We start from the raw sequence: 21,995 nt of genomic DNA on the forward strand, positions 1-21,995 counted from the left end.
GACTTCGTGCCAGGCCTCACCGACTGACATCTATACCTCTCGTCAGTGCTGCACTCCATGAAGAATGGGCTGCCATTCCCCAAGAAACCTTCCAACACCTGACTGAACATACGGCTGCAAGAATGGGAGCTGTTATCGAGGCTAAGGGTGGGCGAACACCATGTTGAAATCCAGTGTTACCGATGGAGGGCACCACGAACTTGTAAGTCATTTTCAGCCAGGTGTCCGAATACTTTTGATCACATAGTGTATGTTATGTGTGAGAATGTGCAATGAATTTCTTAAACCATGGAGTGTTAGACTCTCATTCAAAACTTAACACTGAGTACCAGCTACGTAGAAAAAAATTGTGGCCCAACTGACCAGCCATTTATGCCATGTTTGTGTTTGATATGTCTTAAAGGGAAATGCACACTAAAATAGATGAAGTTTCAAGATTAGCTCTTCATGTTAGTTTTCATAGATTACAAATTATGCAGTAATGATGGGAAAAAGTAAAATCATCCTCCAAAAAAAGGTTCGAAGTGAGTTCTTGTGCAGTTTCACACGTAATTGGCTTTTCTTTGGAAAAGTAAGTGCTTGACGGAACATGTATTCAGCCAGGTCACCTACAAAATTTTTGGAGCACAGTGTCATATGCTTCGAATATCTGCTGTCATTGGCTGGCGAGATCACGTGACATGAGCTGTAACTGAATGACAAAAATGCATCTCAGTCTTGATACCATTGATTCGGAAGTTGCCCTGCTGTATTTGGTGGGATTTGTGTTTATACTTTTATAATATGAAGATATATTGTCAGTTAACTGTGTATATTGTCAGTTAACATGGAAGAAATGTGCTTTTATCCATGAAAAAAATGTAATTTCACCTGAGAGAGTGCGTTTTTTAACTGGAAAAACTGAAAAATCTGATTTTTTTTCCCTTCTTGTCTGCATATACACCGTGAGGCTGTGAAAAAGAGAACAAAATTTTTATAAGAATAATAAAAGTGCAAGGGACAAAGCTACCAATACTTAGCTTAGAGATGACATTGCCCATATAGTTGAAAGTAATAACAGCATAGAACAACTTTGGAATGATGGTAGTAACTGTGAATGATATTCAAATTCGGGACATAACAAAACAATGCTGGTAGTAAGGAAAACTATTAAGACAATACAAAATGTATTTCAGAATTAAAGAAAATAATTAGTAGTAGTATAACTGTACTGTTACTCTAAGCACACTAATACATCTGACAGCCGAAGTAAGAAAGATATAAAGTGCAGATTGCCATATGCAGAGTAAGCAGTCCTCAAGCAAAAGGAATCTGTTGGCATTATTCTTGGAAGAATTCCCCAAAGCTGTGTGTTTGCAGCACATCTCAGTGTTGAACAAAGAGGCAAGTAAATGAAAACTCAGAAAATTAAAAATTTGGTAATATTTGAAATGCATGTCTTTATGAAACTGTGAAAAATTATATATGAAATGGAAAATAATTAGAACATACAGGTGAGAAATGATATCCTTAAAAAAACTGAAGGAGAAGAAAGAACTAGTTAGCAAAACGTATTGTAAGCCAACCAGAAGTTCCTCATTTGGAAGTGGAGGAAGCAGTAGAGGAGAAAAATTATGAAAGAAAACAAAAATTGGTAACTGCTAAACAAGCTACAGTATATGTCAGTACAATAAGTATGACAAGATGAAAACAAATTGGCACAGGATAAGAAGAAATGAAGGAAAATTGTCAAACCAGACTAGACATTAAAAATGTTGTTCCAACAATACAATGAAAATGATAGTTGCTACTTGCCATATAACGGAGATACTGAGTCACAGATAAGGACAACAGAAACTTCCTGGCAGATTAAAACTGTGTGCCCGACTGAGACTCGAACTCGGGACCTTTGCCTTTTGCGGGCAAGTGCTCTACCAACTGAGCTACCGAAGCACGACTCACGCCCGGTACTCACAGCTTTACTTCTGCCAGTACCTCGTCTCCTACCTTCCAAACTTTACAGAAGCTCTCCTGCGAACCTTGCAGAACTAGCACTCCTGAAAGAAAGGATATTGCGGAGACATGGCTGAGCCACAGCCTGGGGGATGTTTCCAGAATGAGATTTTCACTCTGCAGCGGAGTGTGCGCTGATATTAAACTTCCTGGCAGATTAAAACTGTGTACCCGACCGAGACTCGAACTCGGGACCTTTGCCTTTCGCGGGCAACTGCTCTACCAACTGAGCTACCGAAGCACGACTCACGCCCGGTACTCACAGCTTTACTTCTGCCAGTACCTCATCTCCTACCTTCCAAACTTTACAGAAGCTCTGCTGCGAACCTTGCAGAACTAGCACTCCTGAAAGAAAGGATATTGCGGAGACATGGCTTAGCCACAGCCTGGGGGATGTTTCCAGAATGAGATTTTCACTCTGCAGAGGAGTGTGCGCTGATATGAAATTTCCTGGCAGATTAAAACTGTGTGCCCGACCGAGACTCGAACTCGGGACCTTTGCCTTTCGCGGGCAACTGCTCTACCAACTGAGCTACCGAAGCACGACTCACGCCCGGTACTCACAGCTTTACTTCTGCCAGTACCTCGTCTCCTACCTTCCAAACTTTACAGAAGCTCTGCTGCGAACCTTGCAGAACTAGCACTCCTGAAAGAAAGGATATTGCGGAGACATGCCAGGAAGTTTCATATCAGCGCACACTCCGCTGCAGAGTGAAAATCTCATTCTGGAAACATCCCCCAGGCTGTGGCTAAGCCATGTCTCCGCAATATCCTTTCTTTCAGGAGTGCTAGTTCTGCAAGGTTCGCAGGAGAGCTTCTGTAAAGTTTGGAAGGTAGGAGACGAGGTACTGGCAGAAGTAAAGCTGTGAGTACCGGGCGTGAGTCATGCTTCTATAGCTCAGTTGGTATAGCACTTGCCCGCGAAAGGCAAAGGTCCCGAGTTCGAGTCTCGGTTGGGCACACAGTTTTAATCTGCCAGGAAGTTTCATATCAGCGCACACTCCGCTGCAGAGTGAAAATCTCATTCTGAAGGACAGCAGAAGACTGTAAAACAACTAAGCTTTCAGCCAAAAGGCTTTCTTTGAATTAGCAAAAACGCACACACACACACACACACACACACACACACACACACACACACACACACGTGCAAATGCAACTTCCACACGTGTGAGGGGAGGGGGGACAGTAAAGTGCTGCCTGCGAGAGCATACAGGGATGAGGTGGGAAGAAGGTATGACAGCTAGGTGCAGTCGGAAGGTTAGTCGGAGGCTTTTGGGGGGGGGGGGGGGGGGGGGAGGGGGTAAGGAAGAAGTAAATAGACTGTGGGTGTGTTGATAGAACAGAGGGTGTAACGTGCCGGGCTGTTTCCTTACCCGGGGCACCACATGCAACGTGCTGAGACATGTCCTTGTATTAGTGTCACTTAAAGTTCACGTCACAACCGGATGTACCGGTATTGAGACATTTCCTCACCCAGTAGATAGTAGGTAGTGCGCAGTAATCTCAACCTACCTTGCTTTGTTTATTCAATATTGTCTTCACGGTAGCTGCGCCCGTCTCACCTAAACCACACTGAAATTTAGGAGCCAGGATCCTAGGTTAGGTTTTCCAAAATCAAAAGTCAAACTCGTATTCATTGTTGAACATTTATGTCAACCACAGTACAATTTATTTGATGTCACTTGCACACACAATATTCATGTGACCAGGCCTCTTACACTTAATCGTCACATTAGGTAGGTTAAAGAACTTCCAGTCTTTAACAAAGTTCACAATTACAATTACCGAAAAATTAACCAACTTGCCGCACTTTTGCTCCAAGAGAATCTGACCGAGAACTAACTGAGAACTGCACCAGCTCGAACCTTATATAGACGAGCGCTTGAATATTTGACTATTTCTGTTAATATATTATAGTTTATAATTTCCTAGGGTTAAAATGATCCTTTCTAACTGGTTTTGAAGTTAATTATTGGGTTTTATTATTTAAATAACGTGAGTGAGCTGAGCTGTATCAATTTAAATACGCGGAACTAACTTATGCATCCGCCGTGGTAATTCCTGACTTATAACCACTGCAGCCCTTTTGAACAATAATTTTTACATATTCAAATTTACTTAATTCTTAATTAATGCACTTACAAAGTTGAGACTGGAGTTATTTTACGTAGAAAAATAAAGGTAGCAAAAGTATCAAAACAGATCTCGGAATTATTTGGTAGTTTGGTCACAATTGGCACTGAAAGTCATACAGGCTACAGATTTTAAGTCTTTAATATCTATTTAACTAATAGACTTTAGGTTAATTTACACCCTTTGCTGGAATCAGTAAAATTTAGGCTTTCTTTTGGATGCAGTCTTATAGCTGAATTTGATCTATTAGCTCACTCGAATTTTACTTAATATGTATTGCACAATATACGTCATTGTCCATAACTGTTAATAGTATGCATTTTCAATAACACTGATTAGCTCATTACTTTCATAATAGGCATTAGAATGTTTAGGGAAATTTAATTTAAACTATTTCTGAATTCTGTACTATGAGGCTGAAGGCCACAGAATCTGTAGTCGGAATCTGAGTAGTGAAAATGAAAAAAAAATAACAGTTCATTGCTTAACTAAGTTACTGAAAGAGTGTGAAACCAAAACAGGATAGCAGTGGGGCAATCCTGCTTCGTTACAAGGGCTGTGTAGTAATGAAATGGAAGAGGATGGGGCCGAGATGGATAAAGGACTATGACTAATGAAGGTCGAGGCTAGGAGGGTTACGGGAATGTAGGATATATTGCAGGGAGAGTGCCCACCAGTGCAGTTCAGAAAAACTGGTGTTGGTGGGAAGGATCCAGATGGCACAGGCTGTGAAGCAGTCGTTGAAATGAAGGTTGTCTTGTTGGTCCAGCAGTTTCTTGGCCACGGTTTGTTGGTGGCTATTACTGCGAATAGACTGGGACAGGTGATGCTTGTGACTGGGCTGGAGTAGGTAGTGGTGGGAGTACGTATTTGACAGGTCTTGTGTCTATGTGAGCCATGAGGCAAGGAGCAGGGTATGACAAGAGGTAGTCGAAACCCTGGCAGAGAATGGGTTTCACTTGCTCAAGTTCTGGGTGGTACTGAGTCATGAGTGGAATGGACTGTGTGACTTGGGAGGTGGTGGGTGACTGGAGACATAAGGCATGGGAGACCTGTTTTTGTACAAGGTTGGAAGGGTAATTACAATCTGTGAAGGCCTCAGTGAGGCCCTTGATGTATTTGCTTGTGATTTCCACAGGTGGCGAGGCTGTATGGAAGGGACTTCTTGGTATGCAATGGGTGGCATCTGTCAAAGAGGAGTTAACTGCTGGTGGTTGGGTAGGTTTAACAAGTAGCTGTCTTTGAGGTGGAGGTCAATGTTGAGGAAGATGGCTTGTTGGGGTAAAGAGGACCAAATGAGGTGAATGGGGAAGAATGTGTTGAGGTTCTGGAGAAATGTGGCTAGTGTCCTCACCCTCAATCCAAATCACGAAAGTGTCATCAGTGAATCTGAACCAGGTGAGGAGTTTGGGATTCTGAGTGATTAGAATGGATTTCTCTAGATGTATCCAATGAATAGGTTGGCCTGGATGGTGCCATACGGGTGCCCATAGCCGTATCCTGGCTTTGTTGGTAGGTGAAACCTTCAGTGGAGAAGTAATTCTGGATGATATAGTTGGTCATGATGACTAGGATGAAGGTCATAGGTTTGAAATCCATTGGGTGTTGGGAAAGGTATTGTTCAGTAGTGGTAAGGCCATGTGCATTAGAGATGTTAGTGTAAAGGGAGGTGACATTAATAGTGACGAGTAGGACGCCCTGTGGTAAAGGAACAGAAACTGTGGAGAGTCAGTGGAGGAAAAGGTTTGTGTCTTTTGATGTGGAAGAGTAGGTTGCAGGTAATAGTCTGAAGGTTTTGGTCTACGAGAGCAGAGTTTTTTTAGTGGGGCACAGTAACTGGCCACAATGGGGTGTGCTGGGTGGTTGGATTTATGGACTTTAGGAAGCATGTAGAAGGTAAGAGTGGAGGGAGGGGTAGGGGGGAGAGGGGCTCTGGGGAGAGGTAGGGTGGGCCTGAGGATTTGAGGAGGCTGGATATCCTGCTGGATTCCTGGAATGGGATCACTGTGACAGGTTTTGTTGGTGGATGAATCTGACAACTGGCAGAGTTCTTCTGCCAGGTAATCCTTGCAGTTCAAACCAACAATGGTGGAGCCTTTGTTGGCAGGTAGGATTAGGAGGTCAGTATCAGCTTTGCGATTATTTCTGTGGATGTAAGGTTAGCTCGCTTGTCGAGGGATTTGGGGAATAATGGCAAGGCAAGGTTCAAGGTTAAGAAATTCTGGAAAGTGAACAGGGGATGATTTGGAAGCAAAGGAAATGGGAGTGGATCATGGTTGGAAAAAGGAGTGAACTGAGTCAGGCAGGGTCAAATATTGGTCATTGGTTGAGTCTGATTGGTAGGATTGGTGGCGAAAAAGTGCTTCAACTATGGGGATAGGGAGGAGGAGAGAGGTCTTTAATAAGTCCTGCATGATTGAATTTGGGAGTGAGACAAAAGGTGAGGCATTTGGAAAGGACTGATACTTCTGTGAGGCTAAGACTTTTGGAGGAAAGGTTCATGACTGTGTTTCAGGTCTCTTCTGGTACATGCATTCATCTTGTTGCTTTATGAGCCACCTGTTTACAGGGGAGGTCCTAAGGAGTGGGATCAACTTTTAGAGAGCATCTGCAGTACAACCTCTGTTAACCATTACTTTTGGGACCAGGGGTGGACAGAATGGTAAAAAGGTTGGATAATCAGAGGTGAATGAAACAAGTCATCGAGCTCGAAACAATGTAGTAAATCAAAATTAAGGTAAAAAATTATATTTTTATTATGAGAAAGGAAAACAAAAAATTGATACTGAAAATCCTATTTAAAAAAGTGTAGAATATTTTTTGTTTCTATTTCTTAACCTTGGTTGTGTAGCTGTATCAAGCCACTTCTTTCCGTACAGTATGTCCGTAGCTGTAGCAATTAGCTGTTGTTCCACATATTTGAGGGCAGCCTCGAATGTGCATACTTTGCTGCAGAATGGCTGATATTTCCATTTCTTCCTTTGTTTCAACACTATACTGTTGAAAAAAAAAAAAAAAAAAAAGTGTGTGTGTGTGAGAGAGAGAGATAGAGAGAGAGAGAGGAAAGGGTGGGGGGGAACCACCATCAATGATCTGATCATCTTCAAGTTCTTCACTGGTGACTATAGCAACATCACCTTCTTGTAGTCCTTCCTGTACATCAGCAGGGTAGACATCATTCTGAAGAGTTTATAGATCAATCACTAAATCTGCAGCATATGACTCATTAGTTTCTGGAAGTTCATGTTCTTGGTTTAGGCTGGGACAGACTTCCTTCCGTGATTTTTGTAGAGTGGTTTTCTCTAGTTCTTCCAAAGTCTGTGCAACTGTGTAAATTGCATCTTTTATGTTAAAAAGCCTGTCATTGCTGCAAAAAGATGACAACCCTCTCCTTTTTTCTCTAACAAAGTGCTGACATATTTCCTCTTGTAACGTTGTTTTAACCACTAAGTAACACTCTAGTCTGTTGGTTGGATTATTGAAGTCACGTGGAGGTGAGAGAGAGGGGGAGGGCAGGTGAAAACATAGCTGGCCTATTCCGTGCCAAGTGGTCTAATATCGAGAAATGTTCCCATGTGACCATCATGGATTTTGATGAAATTTTGTATGAACATTCACACATGTTCTCAATGAACACTGGTAAAGCTTCAGTTTAAGAAATTCAATACTTTCGGAGATACAGTCACTTGTTTAAGACCATAGCACAGCTTTCTATAGTGCGTCCTTGAATTTTCAGCAACTTTGAGATATCTCTGTAAGTATTTGCATGAAAGAAACAAAACTTGGCCGTCTTATACAACGTTTAGAGCTCTTTAAAGTAAAATATTAAGAAAAGGATTTCTGAGCAATTTTCATGTAGATAATTTGAAGCAAAATTGCGCGAAAAAATAGATGTTTAAAAAAAAATGTGAACTTAAGTTTTTATATCTCCAAAAGTAATTGTGGGATGGACATGAAACTTTGCACACCACCACTTACCAACACAAGGTCTTAGAATATAAAATTTCATTCTCCTATTACTTTCCTTTATTTCACAAATCTAAGTTGACAGTTTTTCAAAAAGTGCTAAAAATGGGTATTTTTAGTCAAATTTTTCAAAAAAGTGTTTTCTCCAAACTCTTCTGAACTATGGTCATTAGAAAGAGCATATTCTAAACTATCTATAAAAGTGGATTTGGTTTTGCAATGCAAGCATATAAGGCCCTAAAAAGTAGCATCTTCAAAGAGGCGCACTGGAAGTTTGAACACATTTTTCTGGCACTCAAATTATACCTGAAACCTTTTATTATGCCTAATAAATGTTTATTAGTGCCTTGAATAATTGAAATAAAAAGACCTGGTAAATAGGCAATGAGACTGTCAGAAAAACTGTGAGAAATAGCCCTTCTGCTTTTATCGTAAGTGTTCATTTGCATAAAACTCTTCTCATTTGAGAAAAAAGAGAGAGAGATCATAAAGAATTCAATGAATAATAGCTTCATATTTTTTGTACTTCTCAAAATTGTAAATATTTACAAGTGGAAAATGAAGACCTAATTTTTGGATTCAATTGTATAAAACATTTTTCCAAAAAAGAATCGGTTTGCTTGAATCATGCATCAAGTGATGTAAATTTTCCAATCAATATTGCAGAGATTTTAATACCTAGGTGTTGTAACCTGTGAATTTTTGTCTTAAAGTTATTAGGAAAACATGTGAAATTGATTGGTTAAACATCTAAGAGTTTAATTTTGTATTTAATCACACTTAAATGTAGCCTACTACCTTGGTAAATAAGTAACCACTAGTTTCACAGAGAAAATTCAAAAGATTAACTGTTTATAGAAAATATAATGGCAACAATTACTTTAACAATCAGATTGTTTCATTATTGTGAGCCATGTTTGAACAATCTGTATTTCAGTGGTGTGTTTGCAGCATAGTGAGTGGGTTCTCTTGACTGTGTGTGGCTTGTTAAGTGATTCGTAAGACCATCAAAGTTTGTAATCTAATTTACAAAAATTTGTTTTGATTGTGTCTTTTATAGCATATATCTCTTATTAGATTTTTTCATTGGTATTATACATTGTGTATAATTTCATTCAGTAGCAATTTGTCTGAAATTTAAGCAGATTATAATTTGCACTTAGAGGTCAAATACATTATTTAGTTACCGATTAGAGATGGATGCAGAAGGGAACAGCATACCTTCCTGCTCAATTGGGCAAGGAGATAGTGGAACCAAGTGTCATGTCACTTTCTTTGCCAAAAAAGCTGCTTTAAAATGGTTTGCGGATTTTAGTGATGAGGAAAAAGAGTTGTTGGTCCGATGTTCTGAAGCAAAGCTGGACAATACCTCTCAAGTTTACCTACACCATGAAGCCCTGTTATTGGCACAATATGAGAGGTTACAAAAAAATGCTTCAATCCCTTTGGGAAGGTGAATCGTAATGTTAAGGCAGGAATTCACACTCTTGATACTGAAACAGCTAATAAGGCTTCTGATATGTTGAAGAAGCAGCTTCTTAATAACATAAGGCCAGGTCAGAAAATTTGTCTGGCTTGCAGGACTACCTTAAATAAACACTTGGACGAAGCTTTATCAGCCTCATCATCACATTCTGATGAGGACCTTACACCAAAAGAAGAATTAAATAGTAGCTTATTGTCTATCGGTATTTCACCCGTGAAGAGAACAGTAAGCTACAGAGATAAGCCCCAATATGTGAAGAAGAAAATTCAAAAGGCTCAAAATGTGATTAAAAACAGAATTGTAAATGCAATGGCAGTAAACCGACAAATTGAAGATGCTAGTGAAATTAAGGAATGTGGAAACTGTGCCAAGATGCAGAATGCAATTCCTAAAGAACGGATGCAAATTTTAACCTTGGCACCTGTAAGTTGAACAGTCAGACAAACAGCAGCTCAGTTCGGCATGTCTGAAAGAATGGTGAAGAATGCTCGGAAGCTTAAAGCAGAGAAGGGCATTCTGGCACTTCCCGAAAATAGGCAAAGCAGGAAATTACCAGCAGAAGTTGCTAGTAGAGTGCGAAATTTTTTTGAAGATGATGAGTATAGTAGGGTGTGCCCTGGAAAAAAAGATAGTATTTCAGTTAGACTTTTAGATAGAAAGACATACATGCAGAAAAGATTGTTACTTTGCAATTTACGGGAAATGTATGTTATCTATAAGAATATAAATGGTCCAGAAATAAGGTTTTCAAAGTTTTGTGAACTTAGACCCAAATGGTGTGTAACAGTAGGATTAGCTGGAATGCATGCAGTTTGCATCTGTGCAATTCACCAAAATGTTCAGCTTATGCTTAGCGGAGCTGGTATAAGTGAAAGTTATAAGGAGTTTCTCAGCAAGGCAGTTTGCAGTTTGAACTCTAAACAGTGCATGCTACATCGCTGTGAAAGGTGCCCTGGGCCCAAAGCTATAGCATCTGAAATTGCCAGCTATTTCCTAGATCATGAGCCACAGGAAGTTATTGTGTTTAAGCAATGGATACATACCGATCGGGCCACACTGGACTCGAAGTAAATGGTAGTGGATGAATTTATTGAAGATGTAAAAAATAAAATATGGAGTCTGTCATGCCATCATTACATTGCCAAGCATAGAGGCTTGCATCTTAAAGGCCTTAAATGTCATCTTAAAGATGAAGAGCTTGTTGTCCTGATGGATTTTGCAGAAAATTATTCTTTTATCATTCAGGATGCTGTGCAAAGCTTCCACTGGGACAATAGTCAAGCAACAACTCATCCATTTGTTATCTACTTCCGTCAAAATGAGAAAGTACAATCTTTAAGTTTTTGCATTATCAGTGATAGTTTGCGGCATGACACTATTACAGTTCACGCTTTTATCAGGGAGCTCATCAAATATATAAAAGCACGGTTTGCACAGATATCCCACATTCATGATTTCAGTGATGGCTCCAGTGCTCAATATAAAAATTTCAAGAATTTCCTAAATTTGTGCTATCATAAGAGTGATTTTGGAATGACAGTCGAATGGAATTTTTTTGCTACTAGTCACGGGAAATCACCTTGTGATGGGATTGGAGGTACAACAAAGTGGTCAGCAGCAAGAGCAAGCTTCCAACGGCCACTTAATGGACAAATTCTTACCCCCCCCCCCCCCCCCCCCCCCCCGGATCTGTTTCACTTCTGCTCTTAAAACATTAATGGAATTACATTTGTTTTCGTCAGTAAAGATGAAATTGAAAAAAATATTGTCGCAAGAAGAGAGGTTTAAACTTGGACAAACTGTAGCAGGCACTAGAGAAAATCATCACTCTTACTTATTGATGAAACAACAATTCAGGTCAGCAGAGTTTCAAATGATTGTTCATTTTTTCTAGCTAAAATGGGTCATAGTAATGAAGGAGGCGTATTAATGTCTGCTCTCCAACCAGGACAATATATTGCATGCCTCTATGAAAACGTGTGGTGGATTGGGAATATCTGTGAGACCTCCACAGAGCAAAGGGATGCGTTAATAAACTTTATGCACCCATATGGTCCGGCAAATTCATTTTATTGGCCACCAGGAAGTGACAAGTGCTGGGTTCCAGAACACCACATTATTGCAGTTGTTCCAGCTCCATCAGTAAAATCGTCTGGTCGGCAATACACCATTCCTCTTGATATTCATCAGAAAATTAATGTAGCATATCAAAAATTGAAATAGGTTAGAGGAAACGATCTAAGGAACCGAAGAGTGCCTTCTAATTTTACACAGGGCACTTAAATAATTTTACTATCAGGCTTGGGAAATTGTGTAAAGAAACGCTTATCAGGCTTGGGATCCAGTGATAAAGAAACCCACCCGTGGCTGTTGTTGCTAAGCTATGGGGCGTGGCCCCTATGGCAATGGGAATGCTGGTTTTCTCAGGTGAAATGAAACTAGCAGTGGTTAAGCCACCATGGACCATAGCAACTCATTTATACACTTCTTTTCCATCAGTCAACTAATAATTAGATGATTATGCAAATAAATTTTACGATTGACATTCATTCTTAATAATAATTGTGTGTGTGTGTGTGTGTGTGTGTGTGTGTGTGTGTGTGTGTGTGTGTGTGAGAGAGAGAGAGAGAGAGAGAGAGAGAGAGAGCGTGGGGGGGGGGGGGGTGACAATTAAGAAATAACATTGTTTTTATTTTTATTCTTTTGCTATTCGGACTTAAGCTAGGTCCTGTTCATCAGGACTTCTTATTTCACTTATCCCAGGCATTAATAAACATATATAAGGCAAAATAAAAGATTTCAGGTATAATTTGAGTGCCAGAAAAATGTGTTGAAACTTACAGTGCGCCTCTTTGAAGATGCTACTTTTTAGTGCCTTATATGCTTGCATTGCAAAACCAAATCCACTCTTATAGATAGTTTAGAATATGCTCTTTCTAATGACCATAGTTTCGAAGAGTTTGGAGAAAACACTTTTTTGAAAAATTTGACTAAAAATACCCATTTTTAGCACTTTTTGAAAAATTGTCAACTTTACCCTAGATTTGTGAAATAATGGAAAGCAATAGGAGAATGAAATTTTATATTCTAAGACCTTGTGTTGGTGAGTGAGTGGTAGTGTGCAAAGTTTCATGTACATCCCACAATTACTTTTGGAGATATGAAAAACTAAAGTTCGCATTTTTTTAAAACAGCAATTCTTTCGCCCAACTTTGCCTCAAATTATCTATATGAAAATTGCTCAGAAATCCTTTACTTAATATTTTACTTTAAAGAGCTCTAAAAGTTGTATAAGATGGCCAAGTTTTGTTTCTTTCATGCAAATACTTACAGAGATATCTCATCTCAAAGTTGCTGAAGATTCAAGGACGCACTATAGAAAGCTGTGCTATGGTCTTAAACAAGTGACTGTATCTCCGAAAGTATTGAATTTCTTAAACTGAAGCTTCACCAGTGTTCATTGAGAACATGTGTGAATGTTCATACAAAATTTCATCAAAATCCGTGAGGGTCATGTGGGAGCCTCTAGACCACTTGGCATGGAATGACCCAGCTTTTATGTCACCTTGTTGAACTTCAGAATCAGAGGGCATTGTCTAGCAGTACAGTTGCATGGGGTGCTAGGTTTTTGATTTCGAGTATTTTGTAACAGCTGGGACAAATCCATTAAGAAACCAGTCTTTAAACAAATTACCATTCCTCCAAGCACTTTTTATGGTGATGTATCACAATCTGCAGCCCTTTACCCAAGTGAGCCCTTGTTTATGGGTAATCAATGTAAAAGAGTTGCACAGCACATTCTAGAGCCTGATTATGATGGTTTTATTCAGAGCAACAGTGTAGTGTAGTGGTTATTTCCTTTCCTGACGGGCTGAAGATTGTGGATTTCACTCCTGACAGGTGCCTTCAAATTTTTATTTTTTAATCTTTATAGAAATGATTGTCATTCTTTTTATTCAATTGATTTGTTTCAACGTAATTTTTTTTATTTCGATTTATCTGTGTCATTTCAGTCATCATATTAACTTTTTTATGTGCTCCCATTTTAACCTCTTATCACTCAATTTTAATTTTTATATGTGTGATTTTAATTATTTTTGTGTATTAACTTTGATTTAACTTCTTCTGTTTATCATTTTATATTTTCATCTGTGTTATTGCATTCATTATTTCTATTCCTCATTTTCCGTGAATTTTAACAATATGGGAAAAGATAGATTGTTACTTACTGTAAAGACGACACATCAAGTTACAGGCAGGCAGGATTAAAAGATACTCACTTGTAGCTTTCGGCCATAGGCTTCGTCAGTAAAAACAAAAAAAAAACACACACACACACACACACACACACACACACACACACACACACTCCATCATATTGGGCTGGAATGCCACAATACATGGGATGCAAGGAAGGCGTGGGGAAGGGTAAGGAGAAGGAGAAGAAATAGTAGTGTGTGGTTGGGGAAAGAGACAAACATTATCTGGTGGAGTGTGCAGGGACTAGACTCCAACAGGTGTAGTGTCAGGTGGTTGTGTGGCAGGGAGGTGGGGAAAAATGAGAAAGGGAAAGACAGGCAGATGCATTGGTAAAGGGCTGCGAATAAACATGGTGGGAGATGAGAACGGGGAGGAGATGATAGGACGGAGATGAGAATGGGGAGGAGATGATAGGACATAAGGGGTGGAAACCATTGGGTGAAATGTGTGGGGACAGCATGTTACTAAGATTGAGGCCATGATCATTACAGAAGTGGAAAAATGTATTGTAAGGAGGAAAGGACCCATATGGCTTGGGTAGTGTAGCAGCCATTGAAATCAATTGTGTTATGTTCAGCTGCATGTTGTGCCACAGGGTGGTCTACTTTGCTCTTGGCCACAGTTTGGTGGTGACCGTTCAACCTGATGGACAGCTGGTTGGTAGTTATACCAATATAAAACATTGTGCAGCGATTGCAGCAGAACTGGTAAATGACATGGCTGCGTTCACAGATGACATGGCCCCTGGTGGGGTAGGATACACCTGTGACAGGAACTGGAATAGGAAGTGCTGAGTGGGTGGGTTGGGCAGGTTTTGCACTTGGGCCTCCAACAGGGATATGATCCTTGTGACAAGCGATTGTGATTGGCATAGGGATGGACTAGGATGTTGTGGAGGTTGGATAAGTGACGGAACAGCGCTTTATTGGGGGGGGGGGGGGGGGGGGTATATTAGGTAGAATTTTCCTCATTTTGGAGCATGTTGATAAGTAATCAAAGCACTGGCAAAGGATATGGTTCAGTTGTTCTAGTCTGGAGTAGTACTGGGTGATGGAAGGGACACTCCTTTGTGTGAAGGGGACTCTCCTTTGTGGCTGGTTGGTGGGAGGATTGGGCCTGTAAGGGGAAATGGCATGGGATATCTGTTTGTGAACAAGGTCTGGCAGATAATGCCTGTCTGTGAAGTCCTTGGTGAGACCCTCAGCATACTGGGCAAGTGAGTTTTTGTCACTGCAGGTACACCACCCCCAGGTAGCCAGTCTATATGATGGGAGGGATTTTTTGGAGTGAAAGGGATGACAGCTGTCAAAATGCAGGTACTGTTGGTGGTTGATGGGTTTCATGTGGATAGGGGTTTTGATGGAGCCGTCAGATAGGAGGAGGTGGTCAATGTATAGGAATGTGGCACGCTGGGTTGAGGAGGACCACATGAAGCGGATGGGACAGGTGGTGAGGTTGAGAAAGAACAAAGATATGTTGTCTTGGCCCTGGGTCCATATCGTGAAGATATCATCAATGAACTTGAACCACATTAGGGGTTTGGTGTTTTTGGAGGCTTGGAATGTCACCTCTAAACGGTCCATAGAAAGGTTGACGTAGGAGTGTTCCATGTTGATGCCCATGGCTGTGCTGCAGGTTTGTATATATACCTTCCCTTCAAATTAGAACTAGGTGTGGGTTAGGATGAAATTAGTAAGGTGTATGAGGAATGAGGTAGTGTGTTTGGTGTCTGAAGGACATTGATAAAGGTAGTGTTCAACAGCAGTAAGACCATGTACCTCAGAGATGTTGGTGTACACAGAGGTGGCATCAACAGTGACAAGTAGAGATCCAGGAGGCAAAGGCGTGGGGATGGTGGAGAGTTAGTGAAGGAAGTAGTTGGTGTCTTTGACATGGGAGGTCAGATTACAGGCAGTTGGGTGAAGGTTCGGTCAACGAGTGCCGAAATTCTCTCATTGGGGTCACAATAACCAGCCACAATGTGGCGTTCAGGATTGTTGGGTTTGTGGATTTTGGGGAGCATGTAGAAGGTGGATGGCTGGTTATTGTGCCCCACTAAAAGAATTTTGGTGCTCATTGACCAATGCCTCCAACCAGTTGCCTGTAGTCTAGCCTCCCAAGTCACAGACGCCAATCACTTCCTTCATCGACTCACCACCATCCCCACCCCTTTACCTCCTGGATCCCTACTCATCACTGTTGACGCCACCTCCCTACACACCCCCATGGTCTTACCATTATTGAACACTACCTTTCCCAACATCCTTCAGACTCATTGGAAGGGAAAGTATATAAACAAATCTGTGGAACAGCCGTAGGCACTCACTTGGCACTCTCCTATGCCATCCTTTTTACTGGCCGCGTAGAGGAGACCTTCCTAGCCTCCCAAAACACCAAACCCTAGTCTGGTGCAGGTTCATTGATGATGTCTTTATGATCCCAACCTGAAAACCTTCTCTCCCATCTGTTTCACATGGTCCTCCTCAACCTAGCAATCCAACTTCCTAGATGTTGACCCCCTCCTCTCTGATGGCTCCATCTGCACCTTTGTCCACATTGAACCCACCAACCACTGACAGTACGTGCATTGTGACAGCTGTCATCCCTTTCACACCAAAATATCCTGGCTACCTAGGAATGGCATACCTGCAGTGACAAAAACTCACTTGCTCAATATGCAAAGGGTTTCACCAAGGACTTCACATACAGGCAGTAACCACCAGACCTAGTCCGCAAACAGAAATTCAGTGCCCTTTCCCCTCACAACCCAGTCCTCCCACCAGCCACAAAGGAGTGTCCCCTTCGTCAGCCATTACGACTGCGGATGGGAACAAGCAAACCACATCCGTCACTAGCACTTTGATTACCTGTCATCGTGCCCTAAAATGAGGGACATCCTACCCGAGATTCTTCCCACCCCTACTAAAGTACAGTTCCGTTGCCCACCCAACCTCCACAACATCATAGTCCATCCCCATGCCACTTCCAGTTCCAATCCCATGCCGCAAGGATCATACCCAGATGCAAAACCTTCCTAATCCACCCACACAGCTCTTTCTATTCTAATCCTGTCACAGGTTTATCTTACCCCATCAGGAGCCAGACCACCTGTGGAAACAGCCATGTCATTTGCCAACTCTGCTGCAATCATTGCGCAGCTTTTTATATTGGTATGACTACCAACCAGCTGTCCACCAGAATGAACAGTCACCGCCAAACTGTGGCCAAGAGGATAGTAGACCACCGTGTGGCACAACATGCAGCTGAACATAACAACGTTGATTTCAATGACTGCTTCACTACCCAAGCCATCTTGATCCTTCCCTCCACCATCAGCTTTTCTGAAGTGTGCAGATGGGAATTATCCTTAAAATACATTTTCTGCTTCCATAATTATCCTGGCCTCAACCTTAGTAACATGCTGTCCCCACACACTCCATCCAACAGTTTCCACCCCCTATGTCCTGTCATCTCCTCCCCATTCTCATCACCCACCCTATTTATTTGCAGCCCTCTGCCAGTGCATCCAACCGTCTTTTCCTGCTCCTCTCATTTTTTGTTGCTTTTTCCCCACCTCCCTGCCCTGCAGTCTCCTGACGCTGCACCTGTTGGAGTCCCTGCATACTCTACCAGACAGCGTTCGTCTCTCTCACCAGCCCTACACTCCTATCCTTTCACCTTCCCCTTCCTCTTCTGCATCCCCTCTAGATTGCTGCTTGCATCCCACATGATGTTGCACTCCAGCCCGAGATGCTGGAGAGAGAGAGAGAGAGAGAGAGAGAGAGAGAGAGAGAGAGAGGGAGGGAGGGAGGGAGGGGGAGGGGGGAGAGTGTGTGTGTGTGTGTGTGTGTGTGTGTGTGTGTGTGTGTTTTTATTGATGAAAGCTGGACCCGAAAGCTATATGTGAGTGTCTTTTAAGAATGCCTGTCTGAAACTTGACATGAATTCTTCACAGTAACTAAAAAACAATCTATCTTTTCCTACATTGTTGATATTCCCACCTGGAGTTTTCATTGTTTAATTTTCGCTTGAATTTTGTTTTGTTTACAGTCCCTTCTTTCATATAAATCTGCATGTAGTTGTTTTGTCTGTAATACAACAAGAATTAGTTTCAAATGTTTGACGATTATGATCCAAAAAGTGTATATCTTATAATGGCACCACTGCACAGCAGATATAAATAGTTTGTTTTGTTTTCTGTTTTTTATTAACTGATTGATTGGCACTTTAAAATGTTTAAATGTTTTGATTGTTAAATAAAAATGATTAAAATCACATGCACAATGGTTCCAAATGAAAAGAGAATGGTAGGGGGGAAAAATGAGAGCAAGTAAAAAGAGTAATAATGTGATTAAAATGATCTGGCAAAGAATTAGAAGTAAAAACCCTTATATTTAAACAAATTAATTGAATAAAAACAAAGATCAAAGGCATTTCAGTGTATATTTAAGAATAAAAATTTAAAAGCACTTCAGTGTTCGAACACACATCCTTCAGTGTATCAGGAAAAGAACATAACGGGTACACTGCTCTGCCACAGCAGCTGTTCTCAGAATTGATGGCTCTCAATGAAAAATTTATATTTCAAACAATGGAAAATTCAGGAAAGAATGTAAGAATATAATGCGAAGTATAGTAGTTACTCACCGTAAAGTGGAGATGCTGAGTCGCAGAAAGGCACAACAAAGAGACTGTTGTAAAATCAGCTTTCGGCCAACAAGACCTTTGTCACACACACACACACACACACACACACACACACACACACACACACAGAGAGAGACACAAATGCAACTCACACATGCATGACCACAGTCTCTGGCAGCTGGAGCCAGACTGTGAGTAGCAGGGCATTATGGGAGACACAACTGTGTGGGTGTGAGGAGGAGGCTGGTGCAGCGAGGGGTAGGGATAGCAGGATAGGGATGGGAGGGACAGTAAAGTGCTGCTGGGAGCAAGCAGGGCGAGGTGGAGAGCAGGGCAGCTAGATGCAGTCAAGAAGTTAGACAGAGGGGGGGGGGGGGGGGTGTCCCAGTCTTGCTCCAGCTGCCAGAGACTGTGGTCACGCTTGTGTGTGTGTGTGTGGGGGGGGGGGGTCTATTTTTGACAAACGCCATGTTGGCTGAAAGCTAACTTTTCAACAGTCTCTTTCTGTGACTATGTATTTATATTTCATATTATGTAAGAATAAGACTTCCAGTGAACAAATATTGCTAGTGTCAGATTCTCATTTTCATGAGCCAATTTAGGAAACTTGTTAATTTGCTGTCTTATTTCACAAGAACTGTCTAGTATATGCTGTCAGCAGGAATGCTGAGACAAATCACTAGCAAAATTTCACCTTACAGCCCATCATTGATCACATGCAGGGTTAGCTGCTTACTAAACTTTTAATAACCACTAGTAGCAATAAGCTGCTTCACGATCTGACTGCCATTTCATTGCAACACTGATTACAAGAATAGCTTGTTAACCAGAGCCGTTATAACTGTCCACTAGATTTCACACAGGCTTCTGGAGCTAGAAGTTGAATTCAGAACATGTTCAGTGGAAGTAGTAAACAAGATTTACAATAAAGTGGTAAAAGTTCTGTCATTCCCATATAGAAGTGACTGATTTGCAGTGGTAACAAGAGAATCCCATTGAAGTGATTCACTGAGTCTCTCTTCTCTTTGGAAAGTATCCAGCTCTAATAAAGAAAAAGATTCAAATGTAATGAAAGTGCATTCTTCTTATGCCTCTTTTTCTGTTCCTATCAGCAACGTTAGTTCTAAATGCAAAACCAAATTACAAGTTGATTATGTGATGACCACAGTGTTCTCTTTGTTTGGAGATTTTAGCCAATGATAGGTTGAAGCTTATAAATTAAAAGATACACTTGCAGACAAAACATTTAGTCCATATAAGTAAACCCTTCGAATTTTTTGAGCGTCACGAGCAACAACTGAAAGGAAATGCCAGGTTTCTCAAAATAATAATAATAATAATAATAATAATAATGTCTGAGAAAGGAAAGAAATAATAAAAATAATGCCAGTTGTAAAGAAAGCCCTCAGAGCATCCTAAAGGTATCCTGCTTAGTTGAAAAATCCAAATCACCACACTTCAGCAGTGAGAAATTACATCTTCCCACAGCTGTCAAAATGTGCGAAATCGTGTGTGTAGAAAGTTTGGCGAGAGTCTGAAGTTGACCACTCTCAGATGATACTGTGGCTCATCGTATTGATGCAGTAGTCACTGGCATGAAAAACCAATTGCTACTACATCTTCACGATAGCCCAAAATTCGCCCTGCAACTTTGTGATTGTACTGCTACCTGAAATATTTCCCAACTTCTTGTTCTAGTGTGCTACTGTTATGAAAATGAAATGTATGAGGACTTCGTTCTGTAAAGCTCTGTATGGGAGGACTACAAGTGAAGAGATTTCATTTGCTTTGAATTTCTTTTTGTTGACGAAAGTGTGTCATGGACGAATTATGTTCGTGTATGTACCAGTGGCATAGCAGCATTTACTGGAACTAAAAAGGGGTTCACAACAAGACTGTGTGCTATTTCTCCTTCTGTAAAATTTACACATTGCGTGATATAGGGGGAGGCACTATTTTCTAACATAGTACAGCTGGAAATCAATAAAGTACTGAATGACGAATGCTGTTTAACATATCACTTCAATGCTGAAATGGTAATTCATCTTTCTATCCAGCCAAGCAAATGTTTGCATTTAAGAGAAACCTTGGACTTCGGAAAATCCAGATGGAAATGGGTAACTAAGTGACGTTTTCTTGTCTGAATGAATTTGTGAAGGGAAATGGGTTGGATGTACGAGGTGTGACAATAACGTAATGAGACTGATGTGAAAAAAAATGTTGCTTACAGTTTTTGTCAATAGTATGACAATAGTTTACCAGAAGTTTTTGTCAAGTTTAATGTTGTCTCCTTCAAAGTAGTTCCCTTCTGATTGCACACACTTTTCCAGCACTTCTGCCATTGACGGTAATATTTCTGGAACTTATCTTCCGTAAAATCACAGCTTTCTGAACATCTTGTGTTGTTTGAAAATGGTGTCCCTTGACCGCCATTTTGACTCTTGGAAATAGAAAAAAGTCGCACGGATTGATATCTGGCAGATAAGGTGGCTGTGGTAGTACTGAAATTTGTTTTGAGGTTAAAAATTGCTGTACTGACAGAGCAGTATTGATGCAGAATCCAACTATCAGCAATGTCGGCACGGACACGAAGAACTCTTTTTCGAAGTCTTTCTAAACTTTCTTTGTAGTAACATTGGTTAAGTGTTTGTCCAGGAGGCACTCACTCTTTATGAACAATTCCCTTGGAATCAAAGAAGCACACAAGCTTGCATTTCACTTTTGTCTTTGACATGTGAACTTTTCTTGGTCTGGGTGATCCCTTTGAGCACCATTGCGAACTTTGGCGTTTTGTCTCTGGATTGTACTGAAAAAACCAACTTTCATCACCAGTGATAACATGGCTCAACAATTCTGGATTGATTTCCGTTTGCTCTAACAGATTGGCTGCCACATTTTTCCGTGTTTGTCACTGGTGTGGTGTGAAATTTTTGGGGACCGTTTTTGCACAAATCTTTCTCATACCAAGATCTTCAGTTATTATTAGACGAACCGTTTCTCAGTTGATGTTCAGTTCTACTGCAATTATTTTCATGGATAATCTTCGATCAGTTCACGTACCCTGGCCAAGTTGACATCCGTCCGTGAGGTTGATGGTCGTCCACTGGGGTCTTAATCTTCAATATTCGTTCTGCCTTCACTAAACATTTTATGTCAATGAAAAACTTGAGCCCTTGACATAACCTTCTCTCCAAAAGCCTTCCGAAGTGTACCGTAAGTTGTCATGATGTTTTCACCCAATTTAACGCAAAATGAAATGGCATACCATTGCGCAATATTATGCGGTTCCATTTCCGTGATGAGACACACAAACACATGTTAACTTATTACAGCACAAGTAACAACTGAGTAGTTGCATCGATGTGCCGCCTGGACTAGAAGCAGCTTATAGACCAAGGTGAAAGATATTGTACCTACACAAGCTTGCAGGGTTGCCACATCTTGCAAAGAAAATCAGTCTCATTACTTTGTTACCGCACCTCGTAAGTAAAACTAGTAGAATTGGTAT

The 21,995-nt window shown here is 40.9% G+C and overlaps 1 protein-coding gene and 1 non-coding gene across 2 annotated transcripts in view; one reads left to right on the forward strand and one right to left on the reverse strand.

The window, feature by feature from the left end:
• Positions 1 to 21,995, forward strand: part of LOC124619895 (angiomotin-like 2a) — a 133,539-nt gene that overhangs the window by 104,893 nt on the left and 6,651 nt on the right. The gene's annotated exons all lie outside the window — the stretch shown is intronic.
• On the reverse strand, positions 2,461 to 2,535 carry Trnas-cga. Its single transcript has one exon. It is a non-coding gene; the product is annotated as a tRNA-Ser (tRNA).

Source organism: Schistocerca americana, chromosome 1 (assembly GCF_021461395.2).
Source record: "Schistocerca americana isolate TAMUIC-IGC-003095 chromosome 1, iqSchAmer2.1, whole genome shotgun sequence".
NCBI lineage: Eukaryota > Metazoa > Arthropoda > Insecta > Orthoptera > Acrididae > Schistocerca > Schistocerca americana.